This window comes from Pteropus medius, unplaced genomic scaffold (genome assembly GCF_902729225.1).
Source record: "Pteropus medius unplaced genomic scaffold, Ma_sr-lr_union100, whole genome shotgun sequence".
Lineage (NCBI taxonomy): Eukaryota > Metazoa > Chordata > Mammalia > Chiroptera > Pteropodidae > Pteropus > Pteropus medius.
In genome coordinates, this window is record NW_024342471.1 from 26096990 (window position 1) to 26114539 (window position 17550).

At 59.0% G+C, this 17550-nt stretch overlaps 1 pseudogene; it reads right to left on the reverse strand.

The window, feature by feature from the left end:
* Positions 1 to 15834: 15834 nt before the first annotated feature.
* LOC120604178 (uncharacterized) lies at positions 15835 to 15950 on the reverse strand (annotated as a pseudogene).
* Positions 15951 to 17550: the final 1600 nt, after the last annotated feature.

Here is a 17550-nt window from a genome sequence, read left to right on the forward strand (position 1 = left end):
CACAGAGCATCGTTCTAACCATTGCTTTTATGTGAGGGGCGGGGCCAGGCCGGTCCCCAGAGACCTGCCTGCCGAGACTCTGCTGTCCTACGTGCCACCCTGGTGGTGACATCTGAGCCGGCTCAGATTGTAGTTAAAACATCTTCTTTTTGCAAATTCAACGAAGATGTGTGACTGCACCGTGGGGGTCCCCCAGAGCTCTGGACGAGCCCTGAGACCTCGGTGCTCACGTGCAGGTCCCTGGGGACCCACCTGGCCCACCCCTCACATAAAAGCCCCCCCCCCGGCTGCCCACCAGGTCTGGCCAACTTCTAACGCTCACCCAGCATCCAACCTCTCCCGCCCATCCCCCCCCGGGCTGGCCCAACTTCCTGCCTCCCCCCCCCCCCTCTCCACCCCCCCCCCTCTTCGGCTCCCGTGGGGTTCGGCTTTCGCCTTCTCTAGGGACAAACGTCAACACACCCACTGTCCTTGCCAGCAGCTTCCAGGCTCTGCAGCCCCCTCAGAGGAAAAGTTAAGTCTCCCCTCACGCCCCACTGGTCCTCCCATGTCCGGCCACCCACCCACTCCCCCTCTCCCACTGACCCCAACCTGTCTCCCCCTTGCCCACTACCCCAGACCTGTCGTCTGTCTCCCTGACATGCAAGTCCCCGAGAATGGAGGCCAGAGCTCCCTGGCAGCGCCCGCCACGCCCGGCCTGCGGTAGATGGCCGACCTCTGGGACATGAACGAACGCAAAGGACTTGGTGTGCGCCTGGGGACAGTAGACAGCCAGCCAGCGCTTCCTAGCGTTATCCTTACCCCCACCACCACCGGTAAGAAGGAGGAGTGTTAAGGGGGAGCATGCCATCGGCTCCGCGGGGGGCTGCCGCCCTCCCCCGCCCCCACAACCCGCGGCATTCATAACGCTGCGCGTTTCCCACCCGGTGGATTCAGGTGGGACGCTCGAGGAAAATCTCCAACTGCAGCCTGCACGGGTGTTGGGGGCAGTTCCTTAGCAGACTACCGACCGAATGACACGCCGGCCCTCGGGCAGGGCGCCCTGTGTCCCCAACTTCATCTCAGCGCCAAAGAAGGAAGGTGACAATCAGCAGTTCAGAAACTCTTACATCTTAGTAACCATGCATAAAAATTAATTGGAGCAAAACCTAATTTAGAATAATAATGGCATGCTTTCCTACATTAATCATGGTTAAGATAGTTCCGACAGCAGCACTGCTCGAATTTATTGAAATAACGCGCCTCACGGCGGCACGAGGTCGCTCCTGAGGAGGCTGCTATTTGCTGAAGCAGAGAGGAAGGCCCAGGACAGCGCCCCCCGCTTCCTCGAACTAATTTAAGGTTCGCAGCAGACAGAGACGAAAGTAATAAAGTGCTGTTTGCTCGGCAGGGAGGGCGCGGTGACCTCTGTTTTCCTACGATCAGGTGAGTTTTAAATTTGTTCTCAGTCTCATCTTCTCGCTGAAACTTTGAGAAGAAAAATCAGGGATGCCGGAGTGGAGTCGAGCGGGAAAAGACGTGCCAGCTGCGTGGGGTGCCACTCGCCTCTGCGGCTGCGCCCGTCCCTTGGGGTGTCCCAAGGAGCAGAGGCCAAACTTGAAGGCCACGGTGCGGGGTCAGTGACGAGCAGAAGGCTACGTCAGAAGCTGGGCAAAGGCCGGAGAACGGTGAACGGCCGGTGATGATGCTCACGTAGTCAACTAAAACTCTGCCAAGCACGGCGGCAGCGCTGCGCTCCGGCCTCGGACACCCCACCGCCCCCGGGGTGGCCGACGGTGTGGGCCCCACGGGCAGAGCCTCGCAAGACAGATCCGGGTCAGCGCTCTGCTGGGCCACCGGCCGCTGTGCCACCCGAAGCAAACCTTCACTCGTCAGCAGCGGCTGATTCTCCTGCCGGTTCCTCAGTCATGGGGAGGCTGACGGCGGGGCTGGGCCACCCGTGCATTGTGGGGGGGTGGCAGGCCTGCACCCACTGGATGCCAGCAGCCGCCCTATAGTCAGGACAAACAAAAACGTGAGCAGACACCGCCCCGCGTCCCCACGGGGACAGAGTCACCCCCAGAGGAGAGCCACTGCAGCAGAGGGACAGTGGGATGATCAGAGCAGCTGCTTGCTGGGAAACGGGGTGAGGTCGGCTGTCCCCGGACCGTGCCACGAGGCCAGCCCGGGCCACACGCCCCGTGCCCGTGGAGTGAGTGAACCCAGGCCGAGCCCTCGGGCAGGGAGTAAGTCCTTTAGCCGGTCATCACGAGTCCTCCGTGGCTGACCAGAGAAAATTACCCCCCACCCCAATACCTACACACCGACACGCCTTAGCTAATAAAATACAGAAGCTCCGTCTCAAAGCTCACCTCCGTTTCCACAATGACTGAGAGCACTCTGGTCTACGGGATGCGAAGAACTATATTTAAATCGAACCTTCCTAATGTAACCAAGACGACCTCACTTTACTCATGTCCGTGAAACGCGTCTGGGTCAGCGCATTCCGAGGGCTTCCCTGTCCGGTATTTCTTTTTTGTGTGAGTCCCGGACAGCTGAGCGGAGTTTGCATTCTCCGGTCGTGCTGCTTCCAATACGGATCGGCCCCGTGCGAAAGCCAAATGTGATTTTTTCTCGGGTTTTCTTACCCTTCATTCAAGCGAAGTCGGGGTTCGGAAACGCTTTTCACATCAGCTGTGCAAAAATCCATCACGTCGGTGATTTTTTTTTGCAAAGTAACGTTTTATCTTGACAAAAGTGCAGAGTCACGTGCAGTTGTAAGACATAACACAGAGGGGACCCTGCACCCCGCTCCCCACACTGGGCCCGCCTCGCAAAGCTGCAGCACGGCGTCACGGGGTGGGGGGGACACCCGCATTCTGGCGGCGCACGCCGCTTCACAGCGATCCGCAGACTGGTTGCTCCCACCTTGCCCGTTTTCAAAGTCGTGTGAGCTCCTCCACTCCCTCTGCCTTCCACGTGCACTGTCGAATAATCTTGTCCGTATCTACAAAAAACCCGCTATGATTCTACCAGGAACTGTGTGAAACCAGCCCGTCGCGTCGGGGGGAATTCACCTTCTCACCGCGTGAGCGTCCCCTCCGTTCGTTTAGATCGCCTGGTTCACCTCCGTAGTGTTCATAATTCTCAGCCAATGTCCTATGCATGTATTGCTATATTTATACCCATTTGTGTTTAGCGACAACAAACGGCATTGTACTTTAATCTGATGCCCCGCGCGCATTGCTAGCATCGTAGTCTGCGTTTACATATAGAAGTAAAATGGATTTTTGTATGTTTAGCGCATATCCTGCAACGTCAGTGAACTTGCTTATTAATCTTAGGAGATGTTCGTAGACTCCTTTGGTTTGCAAGCTCGATTTGTCCGATAAAGTCGCATCTGGCTTGAACCGTCTGGAGGTTTGAGCCGCAAACACAATGGTCGATTAATTATTCATGACACAGAGAGTTAACCGTGGAGGAAGCGAGTCGCGATGGCTCCGATGGGGCTCTCCCCGCGTCCCCGCAGACTGGGCCTGTGCACCGTGTCGGCCCCGTCACCGGCCCAGTTCAGACGGGAGCAAAGACAAGAACGAAAAGGACATTTGCGCTGGGGAGAAATCTGGGGAGGAGGAGAGAAGCCGGGAAGAGACGGCTCGTGGCGACAGAGCCCGGTCGCGGCTCCTCCGTCCGCAGCGGTCTGCCGGCTCGCCGTGCTCCGCGCCGCCCCCCACACGGCTGTGATGCGCGTGAGTCACGGAGCCTCGCGCAGTCTCAGGGTCGCCTGGGGTCTGTCCCCGCGCTCGCTCTCTGCTCTCATGGTCACCGTGTCACTAGACGATGAAAGAGACATTACCGTGGCGTTGCCGGTGTTTGTTGCCATGGCACAAATATCTTGGGATATTTACCCGAGGGAAAAGAAAACCTATAAGGACGTCCCCAACCCTAACGACAACAGCGACAGCCCCGCGGGGTGGAGACAGAGGCGGGAGGGGTGGGGAGCCCTGTCACCCACAGGCCTGCCGGGCGGGGAGCGGCCTCGGGCCCTGCCGCCCCCCCGAGTGCTGGTGAGGGGGCAGGGGCTTCGGTTCACGGCAAAGCTCCCGCCGTCCCTCATCCGGGATGCGGTGCACCTGGTTAGAAGCCGGGCTCGCCTCCGTGTGCCAGCTGTGCTGGCAACGGCCACCGCTGCGACTCAGTTTTACCCAAGTCACAGCCAAGCAAGCCACCACACACTCGCTCGAGAAGCATGTTGCACACGTCTGTCAACAAGACAGAAAGCCAGCGTTGGCGAGGACGTGGAGAAATCGGAGCCCTTGTCACTGTCGGTGGGGCCGGAACACGGTGCAGCCACCAAGGGACACGGACCGCGTGGCTGGGCCTCGGAAAGCCACAACCAGAGCTGCCACGGAACCCCGCGGCCCCGCCTCTGTGTGTGCACCAAACACTCACGCAGCAGGGAGGGCGCGGTCCGGGGCGTCTGCACGCCCGCATCCACAGAAGCGTTCTCGGTCGCCGCCAGGGGAAGCCACGCAGACCTCCGTCCCCGACGAGCAGACAGAGGACGCGCCGCACACGCCGGGACATCCTGCAGCCCAAACGAGGAGAGCCTGTCGCAGGCCACGGCACGGAAGGACCCGGCGACGTGAGCCAGACGCAGGAAGACAAATCCTGCGCGTTTCCTCTCGCGTGGAGCATCTAAAGTCACAGAAACGGACGCAGAGGCTGCCGTCCCCTCCCGTCACGTGTCTGAAGAGACCCAGCTAGTCTCATGGCCCTGTGCACGACCCAGGGTGACGTCAGCGCTGGCCGCGGCCCGGCCGGGCGCAGCCTGCTCCTCCCCCGGCCTCTGGGGGCCGCGGCTCCCCACCGAGCCCAGCCACTCACAGCGTCGCTGGCCACCTGTGCTGGCCCTCATGGAGACAGCGTCTGCTCTGTGCGCCCGAGCCTCGTGGTGCCCAGTCACCCGGCGTCTAGTGCGGTCACGTGCCACACGGGTCAAGGTTCCAGCAAAAGCTCTTTTTAAGGGGACACAGGCGTTTTCACACTTCTCTTTATATGCTAAGGAAATATTCTGCTGCTCCTTAGTCTTCAAAACGACTGCCTTTCGAATATTTGCTGGAAAAGGTGAATAATCTGAGATTTATTCCGAGCATGATAGGCGACCATTCGAAGCCGTATCTACCGAATCGCCTCTTTCTATCGACAAACTGTAATCAGCCGTCGGAATGAATAAGGACGCGCCTCGGACAAAGGCACGAGAGGCAAAGGCTGAATTCCCCACAGACGGAGGGCGGTAAACCTCTCTCGGGCCCGAATAGGCCAACAGCAGGGCCGTTCAAGTTCAAGTCATATCTGCAGCTCAGAGGAACGTAGAAACGTGTCCACGCCAGGTGGCGGCCCCTCCCCACCACCACCGTGTTCATGAGGGTCTCCCCCCATTAATGCTGAAGAAAAAGACATTCCTAGATAACGATGTCTCTGCGCTCCGTACCCGAGGTCCTGGAGGCTTCAAAGCTCACTCGGCACGCCCGCCATCACAGCGACGTGAGCGTGGAGGCAACAGGGTGACATCGTGCTGTCGGGGGTACGTGGGAGCAGACGCCGGCTTCCGCGGCAGAGGCGGTGGGGTCTAGGGACGGACTGTGACTGTGCCCCGCCCGCTTCGCCGGGGGACGTGCGGGCTGGCCCAGGGGTCACCGTGGCTGCCGAGGCGGAATCATCTCCATGAAGCTCGGCCTCGGGGCATGAAATTCCCGCAGGAACTGACCGGGGTGGCCAACCACTGTCACACAGAGACACTGACAGCAGATCGGGCATGCGTCCCTGCCCCCTCGCTGCTGTGCCTGGCAGGGACGGCGCGGTGGCCGTGTGACCCTGTGGGGACCATCCTCAGACTCAGGCGTCGCTGCAGGGCTGCGTTAAGAAACCGCTTCTTGGCACGTCGCGGCTCCGTACGTATCGGCTGTCCCACCGCTGTTTCTTCCCTGCCACCCGCCCGTCCACCAAACTCCCCCCCCCCCCTCCTCCATTGAGTCATGAGGTGATAATGCAGTGTTCTCCTCTCCCGCGCTGGCAGGCTCATGAGCGAGATTCACTCCCCTCGCTGCCTGCCGCTGCCCCTTCCCCCGGCGCGCTACCGCAGGCCGATCACGCTGGCCCCGCCTCCGCGATCTCCGGTTCTGTTCCTCACAGAGGGAAGGTCACGCGCCATCGGCAGTCACGGCCCCGCGACGCTCGATACTCGCCGGGGCAGGCACGCTTCTGCTCCCCCCGCTTCCACAAGGAGACGTGGAAACATTAAAATGCATTTCCCCTGATAAACTGAATTATTTAACTGGCGAATAGACAGATGAGTTATTCGACGCCCGCTGAGCAGCGGTGATGAAACACGACCAAGCTTTCTTTCACGGCTCCGGGGTGGGGCGTGGGGGCGGGGGCGGGAGGACTCCTTACTTCCTGGGCCTCAGTGTTGGCGGCTCCGGCAGTGGGCCGCGCATCACGAGCTCGTATTCTGCGCCCAGTTTCAGTTACCTCTCTCGTCCACAGGCTCATCTGTCAAAGCTGAGGGGGAAGAGACGTCTCCTTAAATTCATTGTTTTTAAGGAGCCCAGAATCGATAATATGTACGTTCTTTAGCTATCGGTGATTAAAAACCTATTTTGTAAAAGAGTTTCCAAGTGCGCTGTTTATCCGCAGACTTCTGGGCTTTGAACGTCAGAGATGGATGGAGATGTGGCTGCTCTTAGCACCTCCGTTTAAAATAAAATGGGGAGACTGGAGCCGGCCTCAGCTGGGCGTACGGTGGCCGCACCCTGCGCGGAGCCAAATTCAGCTCCTGCTCCGGGAGAAGATTCTGTTTCTTTGACTTCAAACCAGGGCAAGCTCCTCCCCAGACTGGAGACGCCGCCGCCCCCCGGAACGCAGCGCGCAGGTGTGCTGAACCCCGATTTTCCTCCCCAGGGAACTTGGAAACCCTCCCCGGCACGCTCAACCCTCAATTCGCGTAGAAGTGAATTCTCTAGAAGGCGTGAAACCCCACCCGAGGCGCCAGGACCTCCGCTCGCCTACCCGGCCGCCTCCGTAGGATGCACCCCCCCCCAATGCACCCCTGCCCTCCGAGATGAGCCACACGTACGTCACACCGCGGTCACGCGGGGGTCCTGCAAGTGCCGCAGGGCACAGACCACGTGTCGGCGTGGGGACTTGCCCGGAGCACGGATGGCGAGAAGACTCGGGTACCGCGGTGACCCCGGGCGCCAGCGCCGCAGACAGAACGCAGTGCCAGCCGCTCAGCCAGCTCCCCCGGAACGTTCAGGAGGGAAAAGCACCAGCTTTTCAGAGTTTACCCGAAAACACAGCAAAGAGCCTCTTCTGGCCACTCGTGCCTGCTCCTCCCACCACTCACCGGTTTTGATTTCTAGGACCTGTGTTCCCTGCTGAGCCCCCAGCCCCCCGCTGCCTGCCTCCCCACTGCTCCCGCCTGGAGCTTCAATCAACGCACGGCCTTGCACGGTCCTCCGCCATTCCTGGCTTCTCCACCCAGAGTCATCGTTGATACGCGTCCGCCTGATAAGGACAGCGCCCCACGAGTCCCCTTCTTGGCTTCCCAGAGTGTAACCTCCCGCAAGGGCACACGGACCAGCACAGTCACTGGTCTGGGCCCGCGGACGGCTTCCTCCTTGTCCGTTCCTCCAACGAGCCACGAGCGCGTGAGGTCCCCCCTCTGCCAGCACGGCCCGGCCTCCCTGACTCACGACCCACCCTGCCCTTCAGATCCCAGCGTGACCCTCGCTCCTCAGGGGGCAGGTCTTCTCCAAAGCACTCAGCGTCCCCGTCCTGAGCTCCCGGAGGTCCCCAAACCCTCCCAATGACGTTTTCAGGAGTGCTGGGACCAGTGTCGGCCAATCCCCCACTTGTACTGGGAACTCCTTGGGGTGCAGTGCCTGCCCCCCGTCAAAGCCGTCTTGTCCACCGGGGCGCCTTCACCCCATGAAACAAACGTATTCACTTTACAGTCGATGCCGTCCAGCCCAGCGCTGGCGAAACATCCTCTGAAAAGAATCTAAATGGCATAAATACTTCATTAGACGTCTGCTAAAATTCTTCTGTTGGCCCAAATACATGTTGAAAATGACTCAGAATCGACCACAAATGATTTTTCTCCAAAGAGCCATAGAAACAACAGGTCACCAATTGAAGTGATAGCGGGTACATAATAAAGAGAGAATAAAAGATGTTTTCTCACCCAAAGAGCCGCAGATATTTAGAGACGTTTCTCACCCAAAGATGAGCCCGCAGATATTTAGAGACGTTTCTCACCCAAAGATGAGCCCGCAGATAGAGACGTGGGCTCATTTACGGACGAGGCAGCTGGAACCGCAGCTCCGGCCCCGTGTCCGTTTCAGCCTCTGCGTTCCTGTCCCTCCAAAGCGCTCGCGTGAAACCATTTTGAATGTTTTTCATTCGAGTTGCTGAAACCTTTAAGTCTTCAGCCCGGAAATGCTCCCAACTCCTTCTCCACAGAGGACGCAGACTTCACAGCTCACCGGTCACCTGGGTGCTTCCCGTGTGGGTAGCACGTGCAGGAGCGACCGTGCCCACATGGATGGCCGCCACACCATCGCGTGCTTACGGTAGACACCGGGCACCAACGGGGGACACCGGGCACCAGCGGGGCCGCCTGCTGCGCGATCCCAGCACGGTGAGTTCCAGAAGGACCAAGTCTCGGGGGGAGGTGCCAGGTCGCCTCAAAAGGAATATTCTAGGCAAACGGTCTGACGTGTCCAGCAGGGAACAGCTTTGGAGGAACCGAACGCAGGAGAGAAGAGACCACAGCATTGCATCGGGAGACGCAGCTGGGGACACACGCAGACAAGGGCTGGAGCCCCCAGGGCCCCGAGCCCAGAGAGAGGCTTGGGGGTTTTATCCCGAGGTCAGTGGGGCCCCCGAAGGGTTAAAGCAAAAGAGTGACGTGATCGTCCGTTGGTTTGAAAACGATGGTCCTGATCACAGTCTGGGGAAAGGATCTCAAGGAAGGAGGATGGGACCTGAGCCAGAAGCGGGACGCGAAGCCACCGCTCCCGAAGGCGGGGGGAGTCAGGACGGATGAGCTCCCCCGGGACACGGGAGAGTCTGCGGAAGTCGAGCTGTCCTGTCCCCGCCCGTGGTCCGAAAGCCAGCCCCACACGGAGGACAGGAGGCCGCACCGGGCGGCACGGAGCCCCGTCCGCGGGGGCGGACTCGCCGAGGCCGGAGGTCCCGCCGACGGCGCCCGGGTGACCAGGACGTGGCAGGAAAGAGAAAGGGGTTTCCAGGCCTCGGAGACGCGCGGCCGAACACGAGGAGCCCGACCCGCCCGAGAAGAGTCGAGCCCGGGGCGGGGGGGGTGGGGGGGCTCGTTCCCGAAAAGCTCACGTGTGGCGTTTTCTTCTATTTGTGGAGCCGGAACGGCCAGGGCTTTTCACGGCGCTCAGGGCGAATTCGCATGTGTGCGCACGACACTTGTGCTGGACAGACGTGGCCCTGCGCCCCCAAGCCCGGTCCGCGGGCCCCCATGGCGGTCACCGCTCAGGGGTCCGGTTCTGCTCAGCCGCCCACAGAGGAGGGTCCTCCGGGCTTGGCCCACCTCGAAAGAGAGCATGGGCTCGTTTCCTCTCGGAAGTGACGGATGACCGGAGGCCGGTCGGGGTCAGAAGGTCCAGCACCTGTTTTTCCCAGACAATGACTCGCTGTTGACTGAGAAGTCACCGCCCACCCTGCCAGACGCCCCGAGGCCGTCGCCAGGGCGGCTTCCGCCTTCGTCCTCCTGCGTCCCTTGGGCGGCGTGCTTGAAGGTGAAGGCCAAGTTCGGCGGAGGCCGTTTGAGACTTTGATGGGAGGGCCGAGCGCGCATCTCAACTCCACGGCGATTTTGTCCGGTTTGTGCGAACCAAGCCCGCAGTCACCAACAAAACACGTGGCAGAACAACAGCTCCTAAAGGGCGCTGCTGCGTGTCGCGAGGCCGGAGGCGAGCCTGTCACGGACCCTCGTTTCCTCCTCGCAGAGAGCGTCTGTCACGGGCACAGGGCTCACAGAGATTTAGGACATGACCTTTAACTTCAGAAAATATGCAAATGATTTGGGGGGGAAAGACAGGTAAACATAACAAGAACATGAACGTGGTACGGAGGGGGTGAATAAATGAGTAAATGCCAAAGGGAAGATGCGCGTAATGGTCCCACGGGGCGAGGGCAGGCGGGGCTGGCAAGGGCCGGGGCATCTGAGGGATGTGAGTCGAGGAGGGGGAGAAGGGACCTAAAACGCGTAGAGACTCAGGAGACGGACGAAGACGACGTGGCCAGGGAGGCCAGGGAGCATGAGGCCGGACCGGACCTTGGACCTGGTCAGGGGCTTCGAGCCAAGCCAGGCTGTGCGTTCTTTGGGGCACGAGACTCGTTGAGGACCTGGTACCCCAGCATCCCCTCTGCGTAGGCTTGAGGAGAACGCAGCCCCCCTCGCCGAGGCCGTGTCCCCGCCCTTCAGGCGCACCCATACTCGCCGGTGGAGGCCGGCTTCTCCACAGGGTCCCGCCGATCCTGCTGGAGAGGGAGAGGCAGGGACAGAGGGTCCCGTTCCCCAGTGGAGGAGGGACTTGTCTGGTCAGAGCAGAGCGGGGGGAGCCGTGTGCCACCGCCTTGTACCTCTCCCCATGAACACATTCGGGGGTCCTGGGAGGATGTGTGGGCGCAGGACTGAGGACACGTGTGGACGGGCCGGAGGGGTGGGAAGCAGGACAGTCGAGAGGCAGGGAGACGCAGTGGAGGCCATTCGAAGCAAGGTCACCATGCGGGGCAGGCTGGCCGCAGGAGGGGGCACCCAGATGGTCCGGCAGGAAGACGTCAGGGGTACAAACAACGTACAAGTGGCTGCTCCGTCACCAGCTGGTCCAGAGTCGCAGACGCAGAGTTCAAAGGTGACTCGCGCGTTTCCGCCTCTCCCTTCACACCTGCTCGCAAGACCTGCCCGTCACGTAGATGGTCACCCAGCCCTGGCCTCTGACGGCAGAGAGGGCAGGTGACGAAACGCACGTGGCAGGGCCCGCCTGCCCGCGGTGACGGCATCAAAGCCCGCGAGAGCCCCTCCCCCAGTGCATCTGCCCCGTCCACGTGCCCCCAGACACGCGCTTACTTACCAAAACACTTCATGCAGCTCACCCTTACGCTGACTGTATATGTTTTAAAAGTTTTAAGACCCTCGTTTTGATAAGTGGTATACATAAAATAGTGGCGCTGGTAATAAGAGTTGTGTAGGTAACAGCTCGTTTCTCTCGCTGCCCTGATCACCCCCAGGGGTTCTTCACGCAGCCCTGGGCTGGGGTGTCCTGCCGATGTCCGCTCTGCCCGGCCCGAGGCCCACAGCGCAGCACTGCCCGCCAGGGGAGAAACAGGCCTTCCCGCGTCCTCGGCTGGGGCAGCACCCCGACACAGCAGCACCCACTCTTTCCCGGTCACCTGAGCGTTAAGTGCCTCCCCTCAAACTACGAATATTTAAAAAATAACATTCAGGCTGCGAGGAAACAGAAATCGTGTCAGACGAGGCTGAGCCTGGGGTGATCAGCGAACGCTTTCCATAGCAACCTCTGTATTGACATCGTTTTTACTCTTAACGCCTGAGTTTCAAGCCAACCATTGTATAGAAATAGCTTATATTTAAAAACAATAATAAGGCGGGCGTCCCCGGCGCTGTGAAGGCTGCACTGAGGTGGGTTCTCCCTCAGGGTCAACGCAGATTGCGCCCTTCACAGAGAAAAGGGTTCTTCAAACCAGACTCCCAATCACGAGAGCCTTGGGCCGCGAGATTCCGCCCCTCGACAATTATACACAATAAATAATTCAGCAGAACAAGGAAAGATATTTGCATGAAACTATTAACCGTAGCATTGTCTTTAAAAGTCGGAATTGTAAACCACTGAAATTATTAGAAGAGTGCCTTCAGCTCATGTCCATCAAAATGAGGGAATGTTTTCCATCCATTAACACAACCATTATAGGAACCATAAAAAAAGTGAATCGCGAGACGGCGTGCCCATGGCCACCACGGCCCCAAAACGTGGACGCTCACGAGGCACATTGACCGGAGCTGGGGGCGACGTGCCCAGGAATCATGGCCCCATCGTTTCCATGGGCGACGAGGCACCTGTAGGAATCACTAACGAATGAAACAGGATGTAAGAGAGTGTGTGTGTGTGCGCGCATGCGCGCGCACGCACATGTATACACGCATGCACACAGGTATACACACGTGCACATGCAGACACGCACACATGCACACACAGGCACAGGCACACATGTGTGTGAACATGGTCTCACATGCATGTTCACACGTGCACATGTGTGTGCACGCATGCAGATGGCACGAATGTGTGTGTGCATGCACACATGTATGCGCATACATGCACAAATACACACTATACTCCTAACTCCCAGAGACAAGAATTGTGGACATGTTTGGGAAACTTTTGTCTCCTGTGTGCATTTTCCGTGTTCAATTATCTCTGAATCAAGAGCATGGTCATAAAAATATTATAAAAATAAACTGTCGTGAGAAATTTTTGATAGCTATTTATCTTTACGAATATGTACACACATAAATCCCAAGATCGGCAATGGAAATATTTGCGCTAATATAATTTTTTAAAAATTGGAAATGGGAGATTTAATATTGCTTTTTAACTTGTATTTTTAATTAAAAATGAAAATGGATTATATGCAGTTTCTTTCCTCTTAAAAAAAAAAAAAGCCTTCCTAGAGATTCAGATTATGCATAAACAGTATGCGTGTGTGTACATGTGAAGTGCAGATAATTTTATTTGAATTAATGCAGTTAGGAAGCTTCTTTCCCGAACAGCTATCACACCATAGTGAAACATTTAGAGCATAAATGGCATAAATAAGCAACATGAAAAAATATTACTGTACTGTTTACCAACAGACCTATAATTACAAAATAAATTAACCATGAAATGAAACACTTTGGGTTTTCTGCAATATTGTTAGGAGAGATTGGGTGCACGTCGTGGTTGTTTTTTTCAAATTAATTCCGGTAAAGCTTGAGGACGAAATATTGCGAAACGCGTCGTGACTTTTTGTTAACGTATCAGCACACACGGCTGCTATCAAGACGCACGTTCTCCTCGGCAAGGTCAAGGCTGGGAACCGGGCGCTCGCCGTGAGGACGAGGCCAGGAGCGTAGCAGAGGGAAGCGCGGGGGCTGCAGAGTCCCTGCCATCGGCAGGTGACAGGTCAAGGTTTGAAGAACGATGCTTTCTCTATTCTCCTCTGAAGCCAGCACCGAAATCTCAGCTCGGCTCCATGGCAACACGGGGAAGAGAGACTGACCTGCCCCTTTCAGAGAGAGAGAGAGCGCCAGCGTCCAGCCAGCTCGCATCGCGAGGGACTCGGAGGGGCAGGTGCCTGCGGGCGTGTTTACGTGACACGGAGCGGAAGCTCTTACCCGTCCTGCTCCCCGTCCGCCCGGCACGGGACGCTCAGGGTGCCCGGGGTGGACGTCTGCCCGTGGGAAAGGTGGCTCCCGCTTCTTTGCCTCCAAGAAGAAAGGAAACGAAAAACGTGATGGGGAGAAGCTTCCAGCCTGGTCTCTGGAGACTCAGCGCGCACCGCTCGGCTTCCGTCCCCGTTTCCCCTCCTCTCCGTGAGGTTTCGCTGCGCGCTCGGGTCGGGCTCTCGGGGTCGTGAGGCGCGTCGTGTTTGTCGTGAGCAGAACGGGACCCAGCTGGGCCAGCACCGGGGACGACGTCGGCCCAGGGCGATGCTCTTCGCAGAGGAGGCGGGAGCCCCCCCCCGGAGCGCACGGCCGCGGGGGGAGGGGGGGGCCGGTCCGGGCAGGAGGCGCCGCGGGGACCCGCCCTGGGCTCCCAGGGGGACAGCAGCACGGTCGTCTCCCCCTTTCTCTGCCAGGCGCTGGCTAAGCGCCCCTGAGCACGATCTCGCTTCATCCCCTAAGGCTCGGCGAGGGACGTGCCACCTGGCCCTCACCCTCCGCTCCGGCTCCCTGAGGAGCAGCGGAAGCGGGTTGATCGGAAAAGTCGGGTAAAACAAAACGCACTAAAAATCACACCGTCGGAAACGTCCATCCTAGTGAAACACGCAAACGCGCGTTGTCGGCCGACCTCAAACCGAAGCCTCGCGGGTGGCTCTGGAGCCCCGACGGCGCGACGCTTCCCAGGGGCGTCGCTCCCATCGGCCTCCAGCGCGTGCGGTGTGCGGCCGACGTCGCACGGCCCGCCTCCTGGGAGAGGCGCGCCAGCTCCGCGTGGCAGGCTTCACGTCGCCAGGCGGGCGGGCGGCCCCTGCGGCAGCTCGCGGTCCCAGGCCCGATCCGACGGCAACTCGCTTTCCAAACATTTGCCGTAGGAACCGCGTAACCGTGACGAGATGTACAGTTGCGCACGCCGATGTGGGGACAAACACAGCCATCCTGGTTCGGCAGAGCCCTATGCTGCAGGAGGAGGAAGGTCCTGAGCGGCGGGCCAGCTGGCCGCGGGCAGAGTGCTGTCACCGCTGGACCTCTGTTCACGGTGGCACCTCCACTCGCAGTCAGTGTCACCCACATCGAAACCGAGAGACCCACAGCTCACGCCCACTCCGTTTGGCTTGCGACACGTGGGCCAGTGTCCATCCCGCGTTTACTCTGGGTCACCGCGTCCCCTCCCCGGCTACACGGCCAGCGCTGGAGGCTCCACTGAGCTGTGCCCTGCCCCCAGTGTCACCTGGAGAAGCCCCAGGACCGTAGAACATGGCCATGTGGGGCGGCGCCCGTAGGAGGCAGCTAAGCTAATCGGGGGCCAGAATTGGCCCCAGTCCAACCCGCAAAGTCCGCCGGTGTCCTCAAAGGCACGACAGGACTCAGGCGAGAGGAAGCCCTCAAGCACCTGGGTCTTGGACTCCAGCCCTCAGCAGGGCCGTGGCATGTGCAGGTCAGCCCTGCCCATTGTCCCCCTGACCAGGAGCCGTGTGAGTGACTGTCCCCAGCGAGCGAGCTCTTCCAGCACAGTCTGCTCGGACAGCGAAACGCCACAAAGCAGGGTCAGCCAGCTTCCTCTGCCAACGGCCGGGGCGTGAGGACGTCGGGGGCTGTGACCGGAGGGGCGAGACCGCGGCGGGCAGCACAGACCCCGGAGGAGGGCGAGGCGCGGGGCTGCCTGGGGCGCGAGGTCGGCTCCTGGGAGGAGCCACAGCTCACTCTCCGATCTGAGCGGCAGAGGCAGCTGGACTCGGTTGTCCGCGTTCCCCACGCGGTAAGGAGGACACACGTCCGTGTCGCTTCGCGGTTACTGAACTTTGCTAAAGACGTTATTGGTGAACATCGACCAGTTTGTGCATTTCGAGCAGACACCACGAGCTCAGAAGAAAAGAAAGACGCCACAAAGAAGCACAGTCCCCTGTTCTGTCACCAGGCGACTGCCATGGAAACGCAGTCACGGATCCTCAGCCGGCTCTCGGCAGCAGACGATCGTGTCAACATAAAACAGCAAAACTCGGAAGCAACTTAACAGCCCCCAAACTCGCTGATTAAATAAACTGTGCTATACGCATAGGACGAAGCATTACGCTTTCCATTAAAAACGATACGATGACGATTCGACCATGTGGGGAAATCCTGTAACGTCCATTTAAAAAGCGACAGCGAGGAGCCGGGAGGTCAGCGTGGCTTTCACCGAGCTACACGCCGAGGGACCAGCCTCTGTTTTTTCTTTTCGAATATCCTATGTTTTCGTCTTAATTTCTACAATAACGTTGTATTGATAACCAAGGGAAAGAAAAATATATTTTTTTATTATTTATCATTATTTACGCCTATAGCCCCTGGTCTTCCTAGGTGGTCTCCCATCCAAGTACTAACCAGGCCCGACCCTGCTTAGCTTCCGAGATCAGACATCGGGCTCGTTCAGGGTGGCGTGGCCGCAGACCATGGACCGTGGCTCCACTGGGGCACGAACCCGGGACCTTCTCGTGTAAAGCAGACGTGCTCACCACTCCACTATGGAGCCATGTCCAGAAAAATATTTTTAAAGAGACGAGATTAGGATGAAGAAAACTTTAAAATTATGAGTATGGTTCGTGGCCTTTACCTTGAGAAATAAACCATCATCATAACCGGAGGAAAAAATGCAACCATCACCCCTTTTTTCAGAGAAAATGAAATGTATAAACAAACTTTAAATGGCCTCATAAAGAGAGGGACACTTCTTATCACCCTCCCACAGTGGACAAATGTGAGTCTGAGAATATCAGTCTAGACCTTTACGGGGAATAAGGAGATTCTGCTGATAAAGGCTTTATAATAGACATTCCTTCAATGAATACTGGCTCATGCCCCTTCCGTGCCTGGCGCTGGCTGGCAGCGGGTGCGCGAGCTGGAATAAAGCAGACGGCCACGCCCTACAGCATCATACGGACGAGCGGGGAGTGTCAACAGCATCACATAACCACGGAAATGAAAATAAACTGCCCGCTCACCTGCACCCACGGAGCCAGGGAGAGGCCGTGCCCACGGGCTGCCTCCTGGGGGGGCCCGGCGGTCCCCGACGCTGTGCCTGACACTCGGCCTCGCCCCCTTTCTAGCCCTGTTGGGCGGGGGAATGGACTCGATCATTTATGTCTCGAACTCCTGGAATTAGGTGGACACAGCTCAGGACCCCTGAATGACGCCATGAAGTCCCCCGTTTCACTCGTGCGGGACAAGGATGTGAGCCCGCTGCCTCGGAGGGCTGCTGGGGGCGACCCCACCTCCCACCGTGCAGGTCCCACTCCTGGACGCTGAGGACGGCTGCGGGAAGGTGGAGGCTGACCACAGCGCGCCGGGCAGGCGGCTGCTCAGCGAGTCACGTTTTTAACACCCCGTCCTTCCGAACCCCCCGGAGGAAGCATCTCAGAGGACCGTCACAGCGCCGAGCGCCCCTTTCCTGCCCCACTCAGCTGGGCTCCTGGGGCCGAACCCAGACCCTCCTCCTCGGGAGGAGCGGGTTCTGGAGGCGGAGATGGAGCGTCTGCGGGGGAGGCGGGCGCGGCCTCCAGGTGGCCCACCTGCCCACGCAGTGTCCCCGGGGAGTCTGCACCACAGCCTCCACGTTCCCGCTCTGGTCCTTGTCACCAGCCAGATCTAAACCAGCCAGAGCTCCCGGCAGAATGCCCCACATGTCCGCCACATTGACAGAGCCTGGGCCCTTACCGGACAGGCGAGCTGGTCGGGGCAGTGTGAGCAGACAGGAGCATCCTGTCCAGAGGGCGGCCACCTGGAGAGGAGCGTCCGAAAGTCACTGGACACCTGGTGGAGGAGAACGTTCTGGAAAGCCAATCGGGTGGGCATCAGGTATGCCAGGCTCCCCGTGGGGCCAGCACTGGGCGGAGGCTCGTCCCTCCCGCACACTTACCCGCATGCCAGGACGGTCACCGTCTGCATTGTCAGACACAGAAGCCGAGGCTTAGAGAGACCACGGCCTGGGCCAAGGTCGGAGCCCGGGGCTTGGAGCCAGGTGCGCTGGACGCTGAAGCCCCGGTCGCACGCAG